The sequence below is a fragment of the Tamandua tetradactyla genome, chromosome 1 (assembly GCF_023851605.1).
Source record: "Tamandua tetradactyla isolate mTamTet1 chromosome 1, mTamTet1.pri, whole genome shotgun sequence".
NCBI classification, from domain to species: domain Eukaryota; kingdom Metazoa; phylum Chordata; class Mammalia; order Pilosa; family Myrmecophagidae; genus Tamandua; species Tamandua tetradactyla.
This window is the reverse complement of record NC_135327.1, coordinates 32773139-32796512: the sequence shown is the minus strand read 5'-3', so window position 1 is coordinate 32796512 and position 23374 is coordinate 32773139. Positions and strand designations below refer to the sequence as shown.

General features: G+C 37.1%; 2 long non-coding RNA genes across 10 annotated transcripts in view; one reads left to right on the top strand and one right to left on the bottom strand.

Annotated features, from left to right (window-relative positions):
- LOC143644609 (uncharacterized) overlaps positions 1–12338 on the bottom strand; it is a 77622-nt gene extending 65284 nt beyond the window's left edge. For all 3 annotated transcript variants that reach the window (XR_013156786.1, XR_013156783.1, XR_013156787.1), the window contains exons 1-2: positions 12221–12338; positions 1173–1434 (exon numbers count right to left, since the gene is read on the bottom strand). This is a non-coding gene — a long non-coding RNA (uncharacterized LOC143644609). The remainder of the gene's footprint in view (positions 1–1172; positions 1435–12220) is intronic.
- LOC143644593 (uncharacterized) overlaps positions 1–23374 on the top strand; it is a 369167-nt gene that overhangs the window by 295858 nt on the left and 49935 nt on the right. Inside the window, exon 1 of one of the 7 annotated variants that reach the window (XR_013156778.1) lies at positions 12325–12477. The exons of the other annotated variants lie outside the window; for them this stretch is intronic. This is a non-coding gene — a long non-coding RNA (uncharacterized LOC143644593). Of the gene's footprint in view, positions 1–12324; positions 12478–23374 lie in introns of those variants that run through there. 7 annotated transcript variants of the gene reach the window in all.

Genomic DNA, 23374 nt, shown 5'->3' with positions numbered 1-23374 from the left:
ATGTAATCATTACCCTCTAATAAATTTCATTAAAAGCTATGTACAGGGAGACCGAGAAAGAAAATACACTCATTGGATTCTGAGGAACCAAGTGGATGGATGGGGAAAGAATGCTGTGCTTTTGCAGAACGTCCTCTATTCTTGGTACCATCTTTGTCCCTTTCTCTCTTCATTTTTACCAATGATAGACCTTTCTTCCTTGGGTACACCCTCTTAGCTTCTACTAAAGGTCCTGAAGTCCTCCTTTTCTTGTGGTCTCATGCCAGTAAGAAAATACCCAGTAGAGGTGCACTTCATAGCCAAGTTTGCTCCATGCTTCTTGAATGCTAGCTTTATATGCTCTAAAATGAAGTCAACCCCTACACTATTCAATCGTAAATGTATTACTAGACTTCCTTAAAATGTGCAAAACTTCTGCAATGAAGCAGATCTTTATGAGGAATATTAAAATGGAGTTGAGACTCATGTCATATTCTTAGATTTTAATTTGACTCCTTCCTTTATTGTTCACTTAAGAGAAAAGAGCATTTAAAGAGATTCTTTAAGCCACTGGACCACAACTCAGCTCCCTAAATCATGTTTTTAAAGTTATCATATTTTTCATTTATTCAACAAATATTCATTTGCTTCTCTTTGCATGGGCATTTTTTAGATCATTTCATCTGAGAGCTCTGCACGTAAATGACAGGGTCCTGCCCTGATGGGACTCACGATTTAGCTGGGGAAACAGATATAAAAATCTGATGTACATAAGACAATCAACGAAATCATTTGCCTAGTGCCATGAAGGAAGCAAACAGAATGCTGAAATTGAGAATGTTGGCAGAGGGTAGAAGGGGGTGGTCAGAGAAAGACTGTTTGAGGAAGTGATCTTTAAACTGAGATTTCTCCGTGGGTTGAGGAAGAGCAAAGTATTCTAAGTGACAAGAAGAACACGTGAAAGGTAACCATCCAAGTGATAACCAGGATAAGACAAAAATTCCCCATGCCTATTATTCAATTCCATTTACAATCATGTGATGCTGATTGGCTCAAAGAGTTAGCGGTTAGAGGTCTGAAAACATCCCAAGAATGATTTCTCTGTGCCAGGTTGTGTGCATGTGTGTATGTTCAAGCTGTTTTCTTTCTTCCGCTTCCTTATTCTTCTAAGACATCACACACAGCTGCCTCACCTGAATGCCAGTCGCTAAATGAGGCAGCAGCTCTGAATCCAGGGAAACAAAGGGGAAGGTTGCCATAGCAACAGGCCAGCGGAAGCGACTCACATAGCTCCTCCTCCTGCTCTCCAGAATCTTTCTTATCAAAAGTCGGCTGTGGAGACGCCCTCAGCAACAGGGTAGTCTTCCCAATCCTGGGGTCCCTGGGGCTTTTCGCAGACACTCAGCTAGTTTTGCAGGACACATCCGTTTCAGCAGTTGAGGAAAATATTCTGTCCTTAGGTATTGAGCACAGAAGAGAGAAGTAAATAGTTCAGATGTTTCCAGACTAACAATTAAATGGATACTCCTTTGAAATTATTTTGCACTTCCGCCTTTCTACTACTCCTTTCTCTCCCCATTAACCTCCCATGCAAATAAAATACATGTGAACTTGTACTTGAGACACAGCACCCCAATTCCATTTGCCAAGAAAAATTGTAGCTTTCTATGCTGTACTGTAATATGAGTAGTTGCCTGAAGTTCTTTGATGTATCACTGTTCCCACCATTAGGAAGAGTGATTTTTCTGAAATATTCATCATGTTCTGATCAATTATAACAGATCAGGGTATCTGTAAAAAGATAATGCTTGACAGTAAATGAATTGAAGCTGTTTTAATTGGACTGAAATCCCCTAGTAAGGATTTAATGTTTTTTTTTAATTGACATTTCCAGGAATTTATCCCAGATATGTTGGAATCTCCTTTGAAATGCCATCCTCTCTTATCTTTGCATACTCAGATATTACTCCTATTACAGGATGTAGCTAAACTTTTACTTAATTTATACAGTTTTTCCATTCTAGTCCTTGATCATCTGTGATCTTTTCTGGAATCTTCCACAGTACTTTTAGCCCATAACTACTAATGCTTTCAGTTTTATTTGGGGAGATAGTAAAGAAACATGGATTAAGAACATGGAATTTGGAGTCTGGTGGAACTGTGTTTTAAAACTAACTCTATTACTTATTTTGGGGTGATAACTGGCTAGCCTCAGTTGTCACATCCATAAATTGGGTATAATAATAGGATCTCTTTCCAAGGGTTCTGGTGAAGAAGAAAGGAACCAGGGCATCTAAAGTGTTCAGTGAAAGAATAAGCACAATACCTATGGGTAAGGTGGTAGTAAATTAAATGATAGGGCTGAGGACACTGGCCTCAACAGGAAACTTCCCGAGGAAGGAGTCATATACCTTTTTGTTCTTTTCCCCTTTTAGAGAGAACAATAATTTATGGGAAGCAGACTTATCTAGGAACGTTATACCCACTGAAGTCTCTCAATTTCAAGGTTCTGCTAGAAATTTTAAGAAAAGGTGCAATAATGTGGTTTGTAGTAGCCATGCTCTAGTTCCCCCTTATGCTTTAATTCACAAAGCAAATTTCCTTCCTGTCGATACCGATACCAGGGCTTCTATTGCTGGAAACAAATGAGAACTGCTTAACTCCACAAAGAACTTTCCTAACATGACACTTTCTAATACTGCTTTGCTCCATGGTTTTGGATAGCTGGTTCCACATAGTAATCTTCTGTATGAGTGGAAAAGGAGACCGTTATGTAAATGAGTAAATATGAATATACTGAGAATATTCTTGGTATATTCTTGTTCCTTGGAAATACTTCAAATTTTTATCAGGTTAGAACTTAAATATAAACATTCCCCTTCTTTAAAAACTTTCTCCTCCTATCATTGACCTGGGTAAAAGCTGTATTTGCTCTATTTGGGAAGGAAACACTTGTACACACTAATTTCAGGCAGTTCTCATTTAGGGGCCACGTGAAATGGACTGTTTGGTCCATTTGCGATATTTGTACTTCTTTGACTAGGTTGAAGGATTCTGAGAATATATTCTCTAGATTTAAGTGTTCTCTGGCTTGAGATACAGTCCTTATGAAATCAAATTCTCTTCGCCAGAAGCAAATGGAAGTGAGTCTGTAGGTAATAGTAGGGATTTCAGGGACTCATAATGGGGACCTTAAAATATATTGCTTGAATTTGTTCTCATAGTGTGGAAGAATGGTTTCTTTGTTATAATAAAAAATAAATTAGAATATTACTTATATGAAGCTAAAATAATATTAGTTATGGGGGTGTGAGGGTAGTTCAGTGGTAGAATTCTCACCTACCATGTGGGAGACCCAGGTTCGATTTCTGGCCCATGCACTTCGCAAAATAAACACACAAAGAAACCAACACAAACAGACAAATGGACAAGCAAAAATCAACAAATGGTGCTGCAGTGGCGGGATGCATGGAAAAGGAATGAGATGTGACCCTGCCATACAACACACTACTACTACTTCTACTACTAATAGCTAGTGCTTGAATATTTATTGAATTAGCAGGCAATGTTTTTTTTTTTAATGGAGAAACACTTAAATTCATAGATTGTAAGTGAATTGTTTTTGAGTTTTGACCAATACATACATCCATGTAACCAACACCTTAGAGCAGAGATTAGCAACTATGACCCCTGGGCCGAATCCAGGCTGTGGAGGATTTCTGTATGACCAGTGAGCTATGAATGGCTTTTACGTTTTAAGGAGTTATAAAACAAGAAAACAAAACAAAACAAAGAAGAATATACGACAAGGGCCATATGTCCATCTCAAAGCCTAAAACGTGTAATATCTGGCCCTTACAAAAAACGTCTGCCACCTCCTATCCACCATCACCTAGAAAGCTCCCTCCTACTCTATCTCCCAGGGTCAATGACTGCTCTGGTTTCTATCCCCATAGATTGCTTTACTTGTTTTTGTAGTTCATAAAAATGGAATCATGTAGCATGTCTGGGACTGAAATAGATGCCCTCCCAAGGTGCTGAGGCTCAGCTCTCCAGGGAGCCCCAGAGGGAACACATTTTTCTAATTTGCACAAAGGCTCTGTATAGTTAACTGTGACCCTTTTGTAGGTGCTCAATGCTTATTCATTGAACTTTTTAACACCTTATATGGAAATGTCTTTTAATTGTCAAGCATTATGGAAAATGAGATCTTTTTGCATCTGGTAAAGAATTTAAAATGAGTTCAAAGGCTGACTAATCCCATTCTCTCTCATTAACATCAATGTTGTATTTTTAATTTTTAAAATAAACATTTTTATTGAGACAAGATTCACATAACATAAAATTAAGCATTTTAAAGTGGCATTTAGTACATTTACAATGTTATGCCACTGCCACCTCTATCTAGTTCCAAATATTTTCATCACTCCAAAAAGAAAGCTCATACCCATTAAGCAGGTAGTCCCATCCTCCTACTCTCCAATCCTCCCCAGAGGCTGGCAACCACCAGTCTGCTTTCTGTCTCTATGGATTTATCTATTCTAGATATTCCATAAAAATGGAATCATACACTAACTTACCTTCTGTGTCTGCCTTCTTTCACTTAGCATAATAATTTTGAGGTTCATCCATGTTGTGGCACGTATCAGTACATTATCCTTGTTTATGTCTGAATAATATTCCATTGTATGTATATACAACATTCTGTTTATGAATTCATCTATTTGGACATTTAGTTTGCTTCTGCCATCTGGTTATTGTGAATAGTGCTGCTATGAACTTTGGTGTGCATGTATTTGTTTGGGGACCTGTTTTTCAATTACTTGGAGTGTATAGAAAATCGTTTTTGAAACTGCAGGCTGTAGAGATATTGTGGGGGTGGGGAGGAGGTTCCAGGAATTCTCAAGTTTGAGAACTGTGTATTTTCTTGATACAAAATTATATAGTGGAAATGAGGTGAATATGAAGGAAACATCATTTAAACGTGCTTATCCTCGTGGTAAAAAATGACCTATCGATATTTCCAAGCTCAGTGAAGCCCATAATAATCTGCTGAATAAAAATGCTCCACTGAGACGCTCAGATGCTGGAAGACTTCTAAGGTCAATGTTCCCAAACTTTGTAGAGCATTTTCTCTTGACATGTCATGTAGCAACCTCACTGGGTTAAGTTTGCCTCTTTTCTACCTTCATTTTAGTTTAGGGTTCTGGATAAAATACAGAATGCCCAGTTAAATTTGAGTTTCAGATAAACAAGGAACCTTTTAGTATAAGTGTCTCCCAAATTTTTCTTGGTACATGTTTAAGCTCAAAAATTTATTTGTTGTTTATCTGAAATTCAAATTTAACCGTGCATCCTGTATTTTTATTTGTGAAATCTGGCCACCCAGTTGTTACCCTGAGAGAGGGTACCCAGTTATTAGCAGATTGTAGGAGAAGCACTAACCGCAGATAGGCTGTGCTCATTCACTCTCCTGTGAGAGAACCATTTCCCTTTTTATATAAATAATGTAAAAATATGTAGATAAAGTATGTGGAGCATAAGGAAGGTGAAATGGAACCTTTACAATGTAAAGTGCTTTCTCTCTGGCCGTGGTTCATTAGTGAAATCCAGTGATTTAAATTACCAAGCTAACCTCTTCCACCACCGTAGGATTATAAATCAAGTAGATGGTTACTACCTGAAGGAGTTGTCGGTCTTTGCAGGAGGTTCTCCTCAAACTAAGGGCAGAAAATTTCCTATGACTGTATCATGCGTCAATGGCAGTCCTTGAAACTCCACTTGCAGCATATTAACTCTATGCAATTCACTTGCTAAAATAAAAGCAACAAAATGGGGAAGTAGTCACCCCTTTTCTTTACAGAGAAATCTCTGTGGGGATCTCTGTGCACACGGACTGGTACTATATACTACTCTTTTTTTTTTTGCATGGACAGGCTCCAGGAATGAAACTGGGTCTCCGGCATGGCCGGTGAGAACTCAGCCACTGAGACACCATTGCCCGCCCTATATGCTACTCTTAATGCTACCAGATGGAGGCAGACTTATTCGAACCCAGAAAAAATATTAAAGTATAAAGGTATCTGTCTGTCTTTCTTTATCCCATGATTTTGTCTATCTCTGTGCCTTTATTTTGTGTAAAATTTTGGGAGATAAATTCTATTTTCTATTCATTCAATGGCTGTCATATTGCATTACATCATGCAGCTTGGATCACAACAATGAGATGTTAGGGTTTAAATTAATAATATTGCAACACATCACTTGCTAAAGCAGTGTGCTTAATCCTATCTAGGCTGCTCAGGTAAGCCTGACTTCTGCCCAGTGCCTCCAATCTGCAGACTGTAGTGGATTTACCTAAGTTCAATTGCAAACCACCTATAATTGTGAACTGAGTATTTGAGCTTCATGGTAGAAAGCATTAATTTAATATGCTGGCGAGATTTAACAAGCTTAGTTGTTGTTTTTTTCTTTTTTAATAAAATAGTGTGGGGAAAAATCCAAGGACTTTGAGGTTTCTGAGCAACATTTTCCAGCCCTACAGATACAAAATACACTTCAATGCATACGCGTTCTATGTACAGTTGCTTTACATGCAGTGTTAGCTAAAGCCACCAGCCATGTCAGAAACTGGGGGGATGCAAGTGAGATATCCTTGGAGGAAAACATGGGTCTGATGAATTGTTCAGAACACATTTCAGCTGACATTAACTCTAGAGTCCCCCAAAATGACTGCATCATGAATATATAACCCAAATCATTACACGTTTGAAATAGAATAAGATCTGGTGCCCAAAGAGGCTGTCCAAAGCATTTTTACCCAAAGTAGACTGCTCTCATAGGACATTTTAAAATCCTGTGCAAATGCTTTCACTGTGAAAACAGACAAAACAATAACTATTCGTTTAAAGAACTATGAAAAGCATTTGGGAAATCCAAATAATTAATTAGTGGGCGCTAATAAAGAGGTGCTGCAGAGAGCTTACTTGCTTGAGTTACTGCCTTCCTCTATCCATCTACTATACCAACCCCCACCCCGACCCCATCCCAACCACCCCCAAGGCCGTATACATTTCCAAACATCCCCAGCACTGGGTAAACAAACAGACAGAGAGGATTTGTATATGGCCTTCATTAAGGTGGGTTGCCAATTGTCAAATTAGTTTTTGCCTAACCTGCTGAGTGTGAATGCAAATCCACCACCCTTGGTGCTGCCTCATTTACAGCTATTGATTCATGTTTGACTGCGAGTTCAAAACAAGTTGTCTTTGAAGCTTCCCCATCTCTGCTTGGCTTCCTTGGTCCAGGTGGCTAGGGCATCCCTGGCAGTCATTTTGATCTTTGCATTTGAAACGCCCAGGGAGGGTCATTTCAGGTAACTTAAAAGCGAGATACAATCAGAAAGGATTTGGAAATGAAGTCTTTGCCTTGTCACAGTAATGCAGTCCTATCAAGTGGCAGTTTATCAAGAGCCACCTCACAAGGTTTTAATGAGCATGCTGCCTGTTCTTGTACAATACTAATTAATCCCATTTTTTCACAGTGCCATGATTGCTTCATGAAACCCACATTGTTTTATACTCAGTAGCAAAGCGGCTCTTACTGATTAAATCTCCTTGCCAGCGCTGGAGCCTGACAACTGAATTATACCTTGCTCAAAATAATAATGGGTATCAGCTAATAAATACGGTTTAACACACACAAAACTATGCAGCCAAAATCACACGACAAAATAGGAGTTTGACTTATAGGCTCAGCAGTGTTTCATTAAACATCTGTATTATAATTCACTGGTTTTCCAACTGATGTAATAACTTAATTGATGAGAACAAAGACAAGCTTATTTATTCACCCAGTTGCTTGCTTCTTGACTAACGTTTTTCCTGGGTGTTATTGTGGAAATAAATATGCAATATTCTTTTTATAGAAGTCTAATTTAGGTCCTTTTTTCCCCCTATTGAGAAGTCAGCATCACCATCTGTATCTGACAAGTTCTTGCTGCTTTGCAACAGAAGCATTTTGATAAAAGATGGTTGTGGTACTTGCCCTGATGTTCAGACTGGCCAGCAAAGGTGAGAAGAGAAGGGTCCTCTAGCCTCCAATAGTGGACAATAACTGTCCATTGACTTCCTTCATCAGGGTGAAAATGCACTCTAATTGAACACATACATATATACACACAAATTTTAAAATCCGTCCCAGTAACTTAAATTACTTCCAGCAATGCTGAGATAATGTTTTCTTTCTCATAAATGGCATGGATACTCTCATCTCAAGTTTATAGCCCCCTCTCCAATTAAGTGGCAGTTATTCAAGGACTAGTAAACTTAGTGGCAAAATCGTGCCCCACATTTTTGCTTTGGTAAAAGATAGTAATTAGCTGGAAATAGTAGTCAAAAGTGATGCAATTTCTTCATCCTTTTAGCTTTGGTTATGCATCTTTTAGCACAAGCTATTTAATGAACAAGCAAAGAGAATAAACTTTCCCTCATTTTTCTTTCCATATGGTAGGAGTCGATTGGATTTCACAATACCTTTTCGTTTAGTTGACAATTCAATGCCTTATCTCTGTGCATTCAAAGCTTCCTGAACTTCTCCCACCCTGTACTGGTCACACTGTATTGGAATTACCTGCTCAATTTTCCACCTCTGACCTTAGGCTGTGAGTTCAGGGAGGAAGGAGGATTTCAAATAATATTTATTGAAAATTTACTATTTTCAGAAACTGTTGTAAGCCTTAAGGATACCCTGGTAAATAAAAAGAGATGGTGTGCCTACTGTCATGGAGCTTATTTCTACTGCGGTGTTAGAATCAAATAAGTAAACAAATACACAATATATAATTTGATATTTGGCATTGAGAAGTATTACAAGGAAAAATAAAGTGGGCAAAGAAATGCATGGTATGTATTGTTTGCTTAGTAGGCACTCATCAAATATTGGTTGAATGAATAAATGAATCAGTGCAAAGTTTGTTATATTGAGTCCATGTTCTTATATTGTGTCTGCTCTTCTTTCATGCCATGGTTAAAAAACATCGATTCTTTCAAGAAATTGCCTCTAATTATAGGAGTACTACAGGACTCCACAATTCCACTCCTAAGTATATACCCCCAAACACTGAAAGCAGGTCTCAGACAGATACTTGTACATCGATGTTCATCACAGCATTACTCACAGTAGCCAAAAGGTGGAAGCAACCCAAGTGTTCATTCATCAACAGAAGGATGATGTTCTAGTTTGCCAGCTGCCAGACTATGCTATACCAGAAACAGAATGGCTTTTAAAAAGGGATATATAATAAGTTGCAAGTTTACAGTTCTAAGGCTGTGAAAGTGTCTAAATTAAAGCAAGTCTTTAAAAATGTCTAAAGTAAGCCACCAACAAAAGGTTACCTTCACTCAAGAAAGGCCGATGAAATTTAGGGTTTCTCTCTCAACTGGAAAGGCACATGGCAAACATGGCAACATCCAAGCTTCTTTTTTCATGAAACTCCCCCAGGGCCATTTTCCTTCTTCATCTCCAAAGGTCTCTGGCTGCATGGGCTCTGGTAGTTTTGTGGCTATCTCGTCATTTTAAAAAAGGAATGCCTCCTCTTTTAAAGGATTCCAGTAAATTAATCTAGATCCACCTGGAATAGGTGGAGTCACATCTCCCTCTAATCTAAGCTTAATACCCACAATTGGGTGAGTCACATCTCCATGGAGATAATCTAATAAAAAATTCCAACCTACATTATTGAATAGGAATTAAAAAGAAAATTGCTCCCACAAGATTGGATCAAGATTAAAACACGGCTTTTCTAGGGTACATAATCCTTTCAAACCAGCACAGATGGCTAAGCTAAATGTGATATATTCATACCATTCAGGTGTAAAAAAGAAGTGCCAGTAGCAGCTAGAAGGAGAAATTGGAGATGATGGTATGGTAGCCCATGACAAACTTTGGGATCTGCCCTGTAACTACTTGTTGAAGAGTGTTAGATAGTGGTGAAAATTGCATGGTGTTATCAATGTACTTGCTGTCAAAGAATTGTCCAGTTAAAATAGTTAAAATGATTTTATATTATGTATATTTTGCCAAACTTTGGGATCTGCCCTGTAACTACTTGTTGAAGAGTGCTTTGAAAACTACTACTTTTTTCTTTCTTTGCTTTGTATATATGTTACATTATACAATAAAAAAATTTTTAAAAATCTTAAGGGAAGGTAAGTAGAGAGAGGGACTCTAGGAAAAAAAAAGCTGAGTGTTGGTACATGCTACACTATGGATGAAACTTGATGACATCATGTTGAGTGAAATAAGCCAGACACAAAAGGAGAGATACTGTATGATTTTTCTTATATGAAATACTTAGAATAAACAAATATGTAGAGATAGAAAACAGAATAGTGGTTACCAAGGGTGGCAGGAGGGGGAAATGGGGAATTATTGCTAAATGAGTGTGAGTTTTGGTTTGGTATAATGAAAATAGTCTAGAGATAGATAGTGGTGAAAATTGCATGGTGTTATCAATGTACTTACTGTCAAAGAATTGTCTACTTAAAATAGTTAAAATGACTTTATATTATGTATATTTTGCCACAATAAAATTAGTTAATTATATTTAAAAGAGATAATTCTGAAAGCTGCAAGAGAGAGGCAACATGTCACATACAATGGAGCCTCAGTAAGATTGTGCCAATTTCGTGCCAGAAATCATGAAGGCAAGAAGGCAGTGGGATAATATATTTAAAGTGCTATTGGCAAAAAACTGCCAACCAATAATTCTATATCTGGAAAAACTGTTCTTCAAAAGTGAGGGAGAGATTAAGACATTCCCACATAAACAAAAGCTGAGGGAGTTTGCCACCGTTAGACGGACCCCACAAGAGATGCCTAAGAGAGTTCTCCAGGTTGACAGTTAAGGACAGTGGGGCACTAGAATGAAATCACATGACGAAATAAGATCTCTAGTAAAGGTTATGACATGGGTAAATATTGATGCCAGTACTATCTGTTTTTGTTTGGTTTTGGTAGCTCCAGTTTTTTAAAACTCTCTACAGGTCTACAAGCCAAACGCATAAAATGTTACGATAAATCAATAGTTTGGACTCATAATTTATAAATATGTAATTTATAGCAAAAACTACATAAGGAGGTCAGAGAGGTATAGTAACATAGTTGGGTATACTGTTGAAGTTAATTTTGGTATAAAATCAAACAAGATTGTTATAGATTTAGGATATTAAATTTAAGCGCCACAGTAACTACAAAGAAAATATCAGCGCATGAACAAACTCATAAGGCTAGAGTGCAAGTTACCAGGGGTAGGGACAGGGATAATGGTGAGTTAATGCACAAAGTGTATGTATTCTGTTTTGAATGAAGGGAAGGTTTTAGTAGTGGGTGGTGATGAGGTTACTGCGACAGTGTGAATGTGATTAATCCCGCTGAGTAATATTCTTGAGAGTGATTGAGATGAAAAAGTTTGTGTTGTATATATGTTTCTACAATTAATTTTTAAAAACAGCTAAAGAGACAATGACAATTAAATGCAATATGTGGTATTGAATGAAATCTTATAATGGAGGAGAAAAGGTTCAAAAGATTATTGATATATAGGAAAATATTGGAATATAGATTGTAAGATTTATTTCAATGTTAAATTTCTTGAACTTGATAACTGTACTTAAGGAGGTTATATAAATGGATATCCTTGTTGTATATGGAAGTATCAAGTGATCTAGGTTGATATACATCTAGGAGCATGATGTATATAAGCTATCCTTAAATGTTCAGAAAATAATAGATGGATAAATAGATAGATGAGAGATGTATTGGCAGAATAAGAATATGGCAAATGTGGCAAAATGTTAAAATCGATGGGTCTGGGTATCTGGGGAAATGGGGATAATTTGGAGTCCTCTGTGTGGGATTTTTTATTAATTTTGCAACTGTCTTGTAATTTTTATATTGTTTTAAAATTTTAAAAAGTTTAAGAAAAAAATAAACAACTTTGTAGACAAACAAAGTTTGACTGGGTCAGTGGTTTGGAATGTCTGCTCTAGGCTTTTGACTGTCTTACTCCCTTTCCTTAGGCCTAGGCCTGCTTCCCTACCCCACCCTTTCCAATGCTCATCTTAATTCTTAACGGACAGGAACACTGATCTCTTTCTACTCTCACTAATCTCTTTGGAGCCATTTCATTTATAGTCGGGTTTCTAAAATACTTCTTAAGAAAAGGCATCATATTTTATACCTATCGTGAGTCATCCATTTTTCCTGGCCTGTGAGGAAAGTCCCCAATGGAGAGGTTAAAAGCTTAGATTTTGAAGTCAGGAGATCTGATAGTGGTCCTTAGCTTTGCATTTCCTATGAGATCATGGGCAAAGTACCCCACCCCACTAAGGGTCATATCTGTAATTGCATCACTAAGGGTCATATCTGTAATCGCATCACAATAGTGTCATGTCCCCACTTCATAAAGTTCTGCAAGAATTAAGCAAGATGGTTTGGGTAAGTTAATTACCATTTATAGCTGCAAAGGAGTAAGCATTCACTAAATATTAACAATTTTTAATAAAATCATTGGTATTGCATTACATTACTGAATAAATATAATAATTATGGTTTGGCTGAGAAGCTCACTGCTAAAAGTATATATATGACCAAAGGATTCACAAGTGAGAAAATCCAATCCAATCCAATAAATATTCATTGGATACTTACTTTGTAAGAAAAAATGTATCTCGTCTCATGGACAATAAAAATATGGCAAAAGTTTGCAGTCTAGGAAAAACAGGAAACATAATAGCTTCTGTTAACCTGCAGTGAATTGTTAATCTTTAAGCTTATTTTTATAATTAAAATTTTCAGACTCACAAATTAGAATAGTACCACAAACTTCCTTGTACTACTCCCCAGCCTCAACAATCTTCAACTCTTGCCCTATTTTGTTTTATTTAAATTTCTACCCACCCTGATTAGTTTGAAGAAAATATAAAATATATTACCATTTAATTCATAAGTATTCCAGTGTATATATGTATATATAAAGGCAAGGACTCTTAAAACATAATCATTATGCCACAATAATAATTCTTAATATTACCAAGTTCCATCAACTTCCAAGTTCTACCCCTGGTTACTTTTTCCCTTTGGCCTTCTCTATTAGGCTTCCAATAAAAGGATTAAGACTCATTCTGTTTCAGTTGGGCCACACCTTAACTAAAAATAGCATCTACTAGAGGTCCTATTTCCAAAGGGTGCATTCTCATAGGAATGAATTAAGACCAAGAACAGGTTTTTCTGGAGTACATAATTCAACCGATCACAGCAGCCAATTCATTGCTACGATTTGTGTGAATCAGGATCCAAATACAGTGCACATATTGCACTTGGTTAACATGTCTCTCAAGTCTCTTTCAATCTAGAACTTCTTCCAATATCCTCCCCTTGCATTATTTGGTCATTTATCTTGCAGAGCTTGCCCTATAGTTTCACAGTCCGTATTTTAATAACTTCATTATTATAATGTCATTTAATATGTTCTTCTGGCCCTTGTATTTCCTCTAAATTTATTGATAGATGAAGAGGCTTAATTTGATTAAAGTTTGCTATTCTTAGAGGAGAAGTGATATTTTAGAAGTATTGTTGGGACTTCTATCTGGGGACACATAATGTCCAGTCCTATCTATTTTCTTTTATGTGACAGCCAGAAATAAACCTTTAAAATTTTTAAACTAAAAAAAATGCTTTATAATTTAGGTATTTATTGCTGTAACTGAGCTGAAGTCTTTACCAGTAGAATTGTCAGGAGCAAATTCCTTCCTTCAGTCACATGTGCAAGAAGATAATGTTATAACCTATAACTCATAATTTAACAGATGAGGAAGCTGAGGAACAGAGAGGTTAGGCTTCTTATTCAAGGCCACATAGCAAATAGGAGACAAAAATTCAGGGAAAAACTTTTGAAGATTGAGTGAGATGTTCACAGTTTCATACAGAGTCTTGTCAGGGGAGCCCTTCTGTTTGGGGTAGATGGTAAGAATTTATCAGCACTTCAAAAACTTGTTTTCAACAAGGTCTAAGAGTCACCATCAAATTTTCCCCTAATAATCACAAGCCATAAGAAATGGTATCAATGATAATCATGAGATAAAGAGTGAGGTCGGCAAGGGGGTGGGGTTGATTATCAATTAATTAGACTTTGCCCCTAAAAATCACACTTTGAAAAAGGATACGGACTTATACACTTGGCACTGTTTTATTAATAGTGTGAACTAAAATTCACTGATTTTTTAGCTGATACAATAACTTAATTGATGGCAGACACAATGAGCTGTATAACATTATCCTAGTTGTTTAATTCTTCACCAAAGTTTTTCTCCATAGTTATGTGGAAAATAAATGTACACTAATATTTATGATTCAGATGGAAATTTGAGGGTTTTTATATTCCACAAATTTAACTAAGAAAGCGTGAATGTTAAAAAAAGTTAGCAATAATCAAATCATGAAATAGTGGGAATGAGAGGTCATTTTGTCCAACACTCTGCCTCCAGGAAGTACCATTTGCCTAAGATTGCTCAGGCTGCAGAGCCACTCTAGTTAATCAGGAAATACATATTATATTTCTGTTGCCATGAACCTGGGAAAAAGAGTGTGTTCACCTAAATTTGCACTTAACCAAGTCAAAAATGTTAGAGAAATATGTGACAACATTTGATGAACTTCAGGGAGGCAGCAATAAGCTCCTTTTTCCCTACGGATATTCTTCTCATTTTTCAATTTAGATATTAAAGTTATCTGTGCACTTAAAAAATCAGTCTTCGAAGTCTTAAAGGTAAAAAGAGCTTTTATTCCCCCGTAGGTAGTTGGACCTGTTAAGAATTTCCACAAAAATGTAAGAGAGCTACATTGAAATCATGCAAAGCACCTACCTGTATCATTATAAGCTTTGTTCATACAAAGTTACACCCATGTGAAGGAAAAAGATTTGTCATTTTGCTGTTCAGATTTTTTTCCTTGAGTTTTGTTCATTGATTATAATTATGATGTGTGAAGTAATGAGCCTATACATGATAGGCAGGACAGAAAGATGATTTATTGTTTGGGGAGCTTTATGTGGGAAAAATATGCAGACAACAGGGAATTATGTCTCCGGATATAATTTTTTAGATAGGACAGAGATTTAGGTCTTTTGTTGAGACAAGGTAGGGTTGCTTCCTGAATGATAGGGATTGATTTAGGTGTTTTGAGGATAACAGGTGTCGGTAGAAGGAAGGATGGATGCACATCCCACTCATATAAGTACTGAGGGCAACTTTAGATTTTGTGAGTTAAAAGGAGTGAGTTGGGAAGCAGATTAGGGAGAAAATATTGCATCTCAAATCTTACCAAGAATTTGTACTATTGCCATGATATTGCACTGTATTTTTATGTATCATCTCCTGAATATCCAGACACACAATGAAATATAGGCCAGGTGACGTTCATCTCTTCTTTTCTCATTATTAGGCCTGACTGCCTTTTAGTTTACAGGTGAATGCCTATATTCTAATCAGAGAGCCTAACTGGGAATACTGCATGGAAGGCATTCAGAGCAACCGGAAAGCATGTGTTTCCAAAGCACATATTCTTCCTTTGCACATCATTAAAACATTTTGTCCTTTCCATCTAATCCATTGTCCATACCTTTATTAATGTGAAAATAATCAGAAACACTTCTATTCAGATTGTTAGAAAATAAGACAAAACAAAGACATTCACTTCACATTTAGGTAGATTCATCATTTATTGATTTCCTATTTTCCCTATGAGTGTTGTTAGCTGACATTCTCAACTTCATTTGTAGTAGTCTGTCCTTACTAACCTCCACTCTATAAATAGTCCATCTTAAGATCTTATAAACCTTTAAAGCAAAGAAAATCAACATGGCCACTGTCAGCAGGGGCCTAAACTCTCCCTCTGTTTCTCTCTGCACTAGCCACTTCTTTCTGTCCTTCCAACACTAAGCTCCTCCTTGCCTTAGGGACTTTACATTTCCTGGATATTCTACATAGAACATTTTTCCTATTGTTGCTTTTATTTCTCTATTCTTGTTTTTGTGGAGAGTTCATCTTCCCTGGAAGGCCGTTCGTAACCAAACGATCTAAAATTGCTCCCTCCTTTTGTTGCCCCCACAGCCCATTAACCTGATGTTGGCACATGTCCTTAACTTTCTGAAGGCAGGGGCTTTGATTGAATACAGCTCTACAACCAGAGCTAGAAATGGTGTACATTACATTATAGGAACTCTAAAATGTACTATAAAAAGAAAAGCATAAATATAAGTGATTATGAAAAACCATCATTTGGGGGGCTATTTTGAGACATTGGGGCATATTGGAAAAAGGTCATGGACATTCAGACTTGAGTTTGATTCTGAACTCTGCCACTTGGTAGCCACATACGTCCTTGTTTAAACTCAATGTGGTAGATTAAAAATGGCCACAAGGGCAGGCCACGGTGGCTCAGCAGGTGAGAATGCTTGCCTGCCATGCCAGAGGACCCTGGTTCAATTCCTGGTGCCTACCCATGTAAAAAAAAAAAAGAAAGAAAGAAAAATGGCCACAAATTCTTTGCCACACGTTTACTAAAAGGCAGAGTCTAAGTCTCTGTTCAGGTTATGTCTGGGCTTGGTTTGTGACTTGCTTTGACGAATGGAACCCCATCACTCATTGTAATGAGTAACGTAAGCCAAGGCTTGATAAGCACTAACCCATTGAGGCTTGCCCTATTGGAACTCTGCCCTGAGACACCATGCTGCAAGGAAGATGGTTTAGCTTTCTTGAGGATGAGAGACTATATGAAGGAGAATCAAGGTGCCCTAGCTGATAGGCAGCACCAACTGCCAGACATGTGAATGGGGCCATTTTGAACTTTACAACATGGCTGCACATCTAGTTGAATGTAGTTGTATGAATTAACCCAAATAAAACCAGCAAAGAATCTGCACAGCCAACCCACAGAATTGTGCAAAATAATACATTGTTTTTGTTCTTAGCCACTAAGAACTAGAGTGGTTTGGTATTCAAGATTGTTGGAAGAACAAATGGAATAAAAAACTTAGCACCCAGTGCATTTCCAAATCATAGAAAAAACTCAATCTCTCTTAGTTTCCTATCCTTAGCCTTGCTCTGGGCTTGGCTGCAGAATTTTTCTTAGTCAAGAATTTGAGTGTGTCTTCTGCTCTGATATGATTATGTTGACTAGTGGTATTTGAAATATATACCTGGGGTTTAATACAATTATGCATAGAAGATGGGACTTTACCTCAATTAAACTCATTCCATGACCATTTTTTAGGACTATTATATGTGGAGCACTGCTGCATTGAAGAAGGTTAAGAATATATGTAATATAGCAGGGGTAGCCAACTCAGGCCAATTAGAATCACCAATATCTGCGATCAGCTAGTAAATAAGCAGCAGCAGTACAGAACAACTGCTGGAGCTATATCAGTGACCAGACTAACAGTGCACACCGGTCTGGACCAGGTAGACTGGCTGAGACTCCACACAGAACTGTAAGTCCCCCAAACTGTGGAGGCTGGAGCCCCTCTCCTACAGCCGGTTCTCCAAGGGGAAAAGAAACAGACTTTACTAACAGCGAGGGCTTAGCTCAACCAAGCTCCAATTGCAGAATTAATGAACAAATTCTGACTACTGAAAATAGGCCCCCAGCACAGATAAATCTGCAATTAGCACTAAGGGTACTAGGAGTTTTTGCCCCAGCAGAGAGGGAGTAGGCTGATGGAAAAAAAAAATAAAAAAGAAGAAGAAAAAAACAAAAAGCTTTTTGAGTCAGATGGCAAAAAATGCTGGAAAATGCCTGGCTCCCAGGAAAAGGGGGCACATAGAGTCTGGAGATACACAGAGCCAGGTACCAACTTAACCTTTTGATTGACAAACCTGAGGAGTCAGCGTCCTGCTTTTAAAATTATTTTATTTTACTTTTTTGATGTCACTCATTGGATAGAATTGGAAGCCATCTCAGGCTCCAGCACTGCCCCAAGCAAGGGCAGAATTAAGCTTGTCTGAGAGACAAAGTAACTAGTCAAGAGAAAGGAGTTAACTCCCTAAAGGCTGTACCTTCTGCAAGAGGAAGGTGGGGCCCAACTCAAGTGGGATCCCTTCTTCATGGAATTCAGGTCTCAGGGGTTGGAAAACCGAAGTAACTAATGCCAACCTATAACCTCCCCTCTACTTCAGTCACACCCTAGGAGGGAGAGTCTACTGAAATTAAAGGCACCATATCACTTTATGCTGGTGGGACGCCATGGGCAGACAAGTGCCACATGCTGGACAGGATAGGAATAGCACAGAATCTCGGGGCTTCATAGGAAAGTCTGACAACGTGCTGGTTCTCACCTTCAGGGAAAACTCATTCTGGCTACTTTCCTTTTGAGAGGAGGTGAGTCCTGTCTGGGAAAATCTGACTGGGGTCTATCACATCTGAGGAGACCCTCTTCACATAAAAAAAGGCTCCATATAGGCAGGGCAAGAAACAGAAAAACAAGAACTAAAAAATTCTGATCAGTTAAATGGAACCTATGCTAGAGGTCTAGAATAAGGTGAACTGAGTGTCAAAGAAAGGGTAGAGAACAAGGCTATCCAGCAAGAAAATCCTAGGTAAAAGAGTGAAAACAGCTTCCAGAATAGACTAATTAAGGAAATAAAATGCCTAGATGCCAGCAAAAAAATGAGTCATTCTAGGAAAATTGAAGATATGGCCCAGTCAAAGGAACAAACTGACAATTCAAATGAAATACAGGAGTTGAAACAATGAATTCAGGATGTTGGAACAGATGTGGAAAATCTCAACAAAAATCAAGTCAATGATTTGAGGGGGGCTATAAAGAAGATATATTGGGAACAAAAAGAAGAAATCAAAACTTTGAAAACATAAATCACAGAATTTATAGGAATGAAAGTCACAATAGAAGAGATTTAAAAAAAAAAACTATGGAAACCTACAACAATAAATTTGAAGAGGCAGAAGAAAGAACTAGTGAAGTAGAGGACTGGACATCTGAAAACAGGCACACAAAAGAAAATAAAGGGAAAAGAATGGGAAAATATGATTAGGGTCTCAGGGAATTGAATAATAACACGAAGTACATGAATTTATGCATTCCAGGTGTCCCAAAAGGAGAAGAGAAGTGAAAAACAGGAGAAAGACTAATGGAAGAAATAATCACTAAAGGTTTCCCATCTCTTATGAAAATCATAAAATTACAGATCCAAGAAGTGTAGCATATCCCAAATAGACATACTCTAAGATACTTACTAATCAGATTGCCAAATGTCAAAGATAAAGAGAATTTTGAAACCAGCAAGAGAAAAGTAATCCATCACATACAAGGGAAGCCCATTAAGACTAGGTGTGAATTTCTCAGCAGAAACCATGGAGGCAAGAAGGCAATTGTATGATATTTTTAAGATTCTAAAAGAGAAAAACCACCAACCCAAAACTCTATATCCAGAAAAATCATCCTTCAAAAATGAGGGGGTGGGTACATGGGGAGTTCAGTGGTTAGAATGCCTGTCTTTCATACAGGATACCTGGGTTCGATTCCTGGACCATGCAGCCAAAAAAAAAAAAAAAATGAGGAGGAGATTAAAATATTTTTAGACAAATAATCACTGAGAGAAATTGTGACCAAGAAACTGGCTTTGCAAGAAATACTAAAGGGTACACTACAGGCAGATAGGAAAAGGAAGGAGAGAGAGGTTTGGAGGAGAGTGTTGAAATGAAGACTATCAGAAAGTTAAAAGGGGAAAAAGTAGATATGACATATAAAACACAAAATGATAAAAGAGAGTACCACTTTTACAGTAATAGCACTAAATGTTAATGGATTATTAAACTCCCCCCAAAATAGACACAAACTGGTAGAATGGATTACGAACAGGACCCATCTACATGCTGTCTACAGGAGACTCATTTTAGACCCAAGGACAAAATAGGTTGAAAGTGAAAAGTTTGGGAGAGATGTTTCATGCAAACAACAATCAGAAAAGAGCAGGTAGCTCTACTAATATCTGACAAATTAGGCTTCAAATGTAAAACAATTCAAACAGACAAAGAAAGACACTATGCATTAATAAAAGGAACAATTCAACAAGAAGACATAACAATCATACATATTTATGCACTGAGTCAGGGTTCTCCAAAGTACATGATGCAAACACTGACAGAACCAAAGGGAGAAATAAACACCTCTACCATAGTTGTTGGAGACTGCAATTCCCCACTCTCATCAATGGATAGAACATTTAGACAGAGGATCAATAAAGAGAGAATATGAATAATATGATAAATTAACTAGACTTAACAGACATTTACAGAACATTACACCTCACAACAACAGGATACACATTTCTGTCAGTGCTCATGGATCATTCTCAAAAATAGACCATGTGCTGGGTCACAAAGCAAGTCAATAAACTTAAAAAGATTGAAATCATGTAAAACACTTTCTTGGATCACAATGGAATAAAGTTGGAAATCACTAACAGGCAGAGGGCCAGAAAATTCACAAATATGTGGAGGCTAAACAACACACTCTTAAACAATCAGTGGATTATGGGATGCAGCAAAAGTAGTGCTAAGAAGGAAATTTGTTGCCTTAAATGCATGTATTAAAAAAGAAGAGGGCTGGCCATGATGGCTCAGCAGGCAGGGTTCTTGTCTGCCATGCTGGAGACCCAGATTTGATTGCTGGTGCCTGCCCATGCAAAAAACAAACAAAACCAAAAAAAAAAAAAAAAAAAAAGAGTAAAAATCAAGGAATTAACTGTTCACTTGGAAGAACTAGAGAAAGAACAGCAAACTAACCCCAAACCAAAAAAAAAAAGAGATGAAAAAGAAAGAAAGAAATAATAAAGATTAGAGCAGAAATAAATGAAAACAATTGAGAAAATCAACAAAGTCAGAAGTTGGTTCTTCGAGAAAATCAATAAAATTGATGGACCCTTAGATATGTTGGCCAAAAAAAAAAAAAAAGAGAGAGAGGAGATGCAAATAAATAAAATCAGAAATGGAAGAGGAGACATAACTACTGGCTCCACAGAAATAAAGGAGATAATAAAAGGATACTATAAGCAACTATATGCTAAAAAACTAGACAATGTAGATGAAGTGGACAACTTCCTAGAAAGGCATGGACTAACAACCTTGACTTGAGAAACAGATGACCTCAAGAAACCAATCACAAGTAAAGATAGGAATCAATCATCAAGAACCTCCCCAAAAAGAAAAGTACACAACAAGATGACTTCATATGTGAATTCTACCAGCATTCAAGAAAGAATTAGTACTAATGCTGCTCAGACTCTTCAAAAAAGTTGAAGAGGAGGGACAGCTACCTAACTCATTCTATGAAGCCAACATCATCCTAATATCAGAGCCAGACAAAGATACTACAAGAAAAGAAAATTACAGACCAGTCTCTCTAATGACTATAGATTCAAAAATCCTCAACAAAATACTTGCAAATCAAATCCAGCAGCATGTTAAAAGAATTACACACCACAACTGAATAGGATTTATTCTGGGTATGCAAGGATGGTTCAAAATAAGAAAATCAATTAATGTAACACAATATATCAACAAATCAAAGAAGGAAAAAAACATGATAATTTCAATTGAGGCAGAAAAGGCATTTGACAAAATTCAACATCTTTTCTTGACAAAAACACTTTGAAGGATCAGAATAGACGGGAACTTCCTCAGTATGATAAAGGGAATATATCAAAACCCACAGATAACCTCATCTTCAATGGGAAAGACTGTCCCTTTAAGATCAAGAACAAGGCAAGGATGCCCACTATCACCATTGTATTTAACATTGTTCTGGAAGATCTAGCCAGAGCAATTAGACAAGAAAAAGAAATAAAAGTCATCTGAATTGGAAAGGAAGAAGTAAAACTCTCACTGTTTGCAGATGATATGATACTATGTGTTGAAAATCCTGAAAACTCTACAGCAAAGCTACTAGAGCTAATAAATGAGTACAACCAAGTGGCAGGATACAAGATCAACACCCAAAAATCAGTAGTAGTGTTTCTATACACTAGTAATGAGCAATCTGAGGAGGAAATCAAGAAAAAAAATCCACAATAGCAACCAAAAGAATCAAATATTGAGAATAAATTTAAGGATACAAAAGACTTATGCACAGAAAACTATGAGAAATTGCTAAAAGAAATCACAGAAGACCTGAATAAATGGAAGGACATACTGTGTTCATGGATTGAAAGACTAATATAGTTGAGATGTCAATTCTACCCAAATTGATTTATAGATTCAATGCAATAATGATTAAAATCCCAAAAACGTACTTTGCAGAAATAGAAAAACCAATAACCAAATTTATTTGGAAGGGCAGTGTGCTCAAATAGCTAAAAATATCTTGAGAAAGAAAAATGAAGGGGGAGGTCTCACACTACCTGACATTAAAACATATTACAAAGCTACACTGTCAAAACAGCATGGTACTGGCATAAAGGTAGATATAGTGACCAATGCAATTGAATAGAGTGTTCAGATACAGAGCCTCTCACCTATGGACAATAGATCTTTATAAGGTGGTCAAGTCAACCCAGCTGGGACAGAGCAGCCTCTTCAATAAATGGTACTTGAAGAATTGGATATCCATATGCAAAATAATGAAAGAAGTTCCCTATCCCACACCCTATACACAAATTAACTCAAAATGGATCAAAGACCTAAACATTCAAGCTAAGACCATAAAACTTTTAGAAGAAAATGTAAGGAAATACCTTATAAAACTTGTAATAGGAGGTGGTTTCCTAGACCTTATACCCAAAACATGAGCGTTGAAGAAAGGAATAGATAAATGGGAACTCCTCAAAGTTAAAACACTTTGGTGCATCAAAGAACTTTGTCAAGAAAGTAAAAACGCAGGCTATGCAATGGGAGACAATATTTGGAAAACACATATTAGATACGGGTTTAGTATCCAGAATATATAAAGAGATTGTTCAACTCAACAACAAAAAAGACAAACAGCCCAATTACAAAATGGGCAAAAAACGTGAATAGACACTTCTTAGAACAGGAAACACAAATGGCTAAAAGGCACATGAAAAGATGCTCAACTTCACTGGCTATTAGGGAAATGCAAATCAAAACCACAATGAAAAATCATCTGACACCCACTAGAATGACCATTATCAAAAAACCAGAAAACAACAGGTGCTAGAGAGGATGTGGAGAAAGAGGCACACTTATCCACTGTTGGTGGAATGTAAAATGGTACAGCTGCTCTGGAGGGCTGTTTGGTGGTTCCTCAGGAAGTTGAGTATAGAATTGCCATATGATCCAGCAGTCCTATTGCTAGGTA